Source organism: Pygoscelis adeliae, unplaced genomic scaffold (genome assembly GCF_000699105.1).
Source record: "Pygoscelis adeliae isolate BGI_AS28 unplaced genomic scaffold, ASM69910v1 Scaffold21, whole genome shotgun sequence".
Lineage (NCBI taxonomy): Eukaryota > Metazoa > Chordata > Aves > Sphenisciformes > Spheniscidae > Pygoscelis > Pygoscelis adeliae.
The window spans coordinates 10,377,977-10,380,983 of NW_008824243.1; positions in this window are offsets into that span (position 1 = coordinate 10,377,977).

Consider the following 3,007-nt stretch of genomic DNA (forward strand, 5'->3'; position numbering starts at 1 on the left):
TGGGGGGCCCAACGGGGATGAGGCAGCGTTACCCAGCCGGAATCACACCGGGATGGAGGGGGGGACGCTCCTGCTGCGCCAAAGCTCTCGCCGTGGAAATTCCCAGGGATCCTCCGTGTGTTTTGGGGGATGCTTTAGGGTCCCATGGGCAGCGGGGTGGAGCAGGACCCCGCTGCCCCAGGGGACGGGACCTGGGTGGCTCCAGCTGCCTTGGGAAGGCAGCCTGTCTGGCACTCCTGTGCAGCAGGCAGGGGACCCTGGGGGACCGGGGGACCCTCAGGGGGACCCCGCTGGCACCCCACCTGCCCGCCCTGTTCCCGTCTCCCGGCGGTTTCACGCCCAGCAGCCGCACCCCGTGTCCCTTCCAGCTCTCCCCACTGCCTCCCAGTTGCAGAAGGCGCGATGACAAGACTAAAATGAATGGCCCCGGCATCGCTCTTTGTCTCTCTGCCTCCTGGCTAATTAATTGAGATCCACCTTAATAGGATCAAACTAAATACCAAAGAGCATCCAACCACACAGCAGCTGGCAGAAAAACAACCGCCCGGCACACATACACCAAAAGACAGCTCGCCGGACAAAAGAGCCATTAATACAGCAGCAATTAGTGCTTCTGGAGCTAATAACTTCATCACCGCGATCCTCCCGTGGCCACGGCCCCCCCGGTGCTGGGGAGGGGGTCGGGGGACCCTCGCTAGAGCGGTTTCATCCATCGGCAGGGATTTTGCATCACGCGCAATAAATCTCATCACGGGCACAAGGCTGGGGGCAAAGTTAGTCCCCACTTATTTTGGCCCCAGGGGAGGTGGGAGTTGGGGGGGGCTGCAGGGCCGGGACCCCCCCCACGCCCCCTGGGTGGATGCTGAAGTCTCAGGGCTTCTGGGATGTTTCACCAGCTGCGATTTCCCACCTCCCACAGCGTTCCATGCCACCCCTCAGAGGTCCAGCACTGGGGGACACGTGGCTGACACCATCCTCGTCTGCTGGGGGACAGCGGGGCGGTGGGGTGCCCATCTGTGCGTCCCCAGGCCAGGGGGAGATGGCAGGCCCCAGCCCAGAGCCCAGAGCCCTGGTACGGGGGTTACTGGGGGCTGGTGGAGGTTACTGGGGACCGGTCCAGGGGGTGGCTGGGCTCCTCCAGCCTCGCAGAGCAGCTGCGGGTCCATGGCTTTGGGTCTCATTGGGCTGGTTTTGGTGGAAGAAGCGGTGTTTAAAGAGGAGCCCTGCTCTCCCCAGGTCAGAGCCCGCAGACGGGCAGCTGGGGTGGTCAGGGGTGTCCCTCACCCAATTCATCCCTTGTCCAGCTCCCCTGTCCCACCTCAAATGGCCTCGAGCGTGTCCCTTCCTCCAGAAATGAGTGATTCCTCCCCGGAGGGCACAGTCCCTTACCTAGGCTCTAGCAGCGTGCCGAGGAGCGGGGTGCTCTGTGCCTTCACGGCAAACCCCAGTGCCGGAGCAGCATCACCAAACCCCACTGCCACCCTGCTAGTGCCACATCCATCTCCAGCCTGTCTCTGAGGAGCCAGCAGGTGGGTTAAAAAAAAAAAAAAAGAAAAAATTGTAGCCCGTTTGGGCTGGTTTGGATGATTTCTCCCGTTCCTGAAGCAAGCACCCTTCTGCTGTTCTTGCTTTGGCTCTTTACCAAAAGCCTCCTGGCTCTGGATCCCACAGCTGCTTTCCTGGGATTAGAAAGGGTGTGTAAGGAGGACAGCGCTGGGGAGATCGCAGGGGTGGGCTGCTCCCTATCCTGCCTGCCCCACCAGCCAGATACAACCCCCAGCACAAAACTGCTGTGGGAAAAAGCTGGACCGTCTCCTTGGAGGGATGCTCGTGGAGGAATAAAACCCTCCAGGTCCTGAGCGTGGCCATCCACCTCCCACAGCCACCGAGCTCAGTCGCTGTTGACTTCCCTGTTGTGCTGAGGGCAGGGGAAAAAAAATAAACCAATGTATTTTTTTTATATTAAAAGAAAGGAGGGTGAAGTTTGCACAAGAGCCCGGTGTGGGGAGGAACACTCCAGCCCTGAGCAGTGCCTCGGTCCTCCCCGAGCCCTGGTGTGTGTGGGGCTCAGTGCGGCCACTCTGCAGGAACCAGCTGCCTCCGTGGGGTTTTTTGGGGGGGTGAAGCATCCTAGTGATGGTAGTGACAAACTTCGGTCAGGGAAACCCTTGCTGGCGTGAGAAAAGAGCAAAGGGAGCAGAGGGAGACCTCGGATGTCTCTAATTTTTCCAAACAAAAAAAGGATGTAGTTCAGTATTTAGTTCTTCCCCAACCCTGGGGGGTGACTTCATTCATGTTTGCAGAGTTTTGGGCTCCCCTTGCACGGGCATCCACGTACACATTCACACACCATTTTATAAAGGGGATGGAAAGGTCCCATCCACCGTGGCCAGGACTCGTGGCTCCCCAGCCCCACCAAAACCCCGTGTGAGCTGTGGCCCCTCTCCCCATGCTGGGCAGGTCTCACAGGGATCGGGCTCCGTCAAAGCCAAGTTTGCAGGCTGCAACACCCGTGGACCTTTGCAGCACTAAGGAAGCCTTTCTTTGCTATCAAAGCATCCCTTGCTCTGGTTTTAACTGGTGCCAGAGGGCCTGTTTGAAGTGGAACTGGGCGAGTTTTGGAGGCTGTTAATGGGATCACCACCACCGTTGGGATGTGGTCTGTGGGTCTGGGGTCTGTGGGTAAGGGACTGGGCCCCCCTTTTCTTGCTCCCAGGGTTGTCTTGTCTCTGCCTGAAGGCAAGATCTGCTTTAAACACCTTCCAAAACTCTCCTGGCCTTTGCAAAATGCCCCGTTGCAGGGGCAGAGCCCAGCAGGACCCCAGGGGCAGGAGCTGGGGGCTCAGTGGGGTGCCCGGTCCTCCTGGGGTGCCCATGGGGATGGCTGGGGCTGGGTGCCACTGCTGGCTAACAGGCATCCCCTAAGCACAGGGGACAGGCAGGGACCAGCACCCTCCTGGGTAGGGGGACAGCAGCACCCACCCCTGCAGCAGGGTTTCCGGGCTGG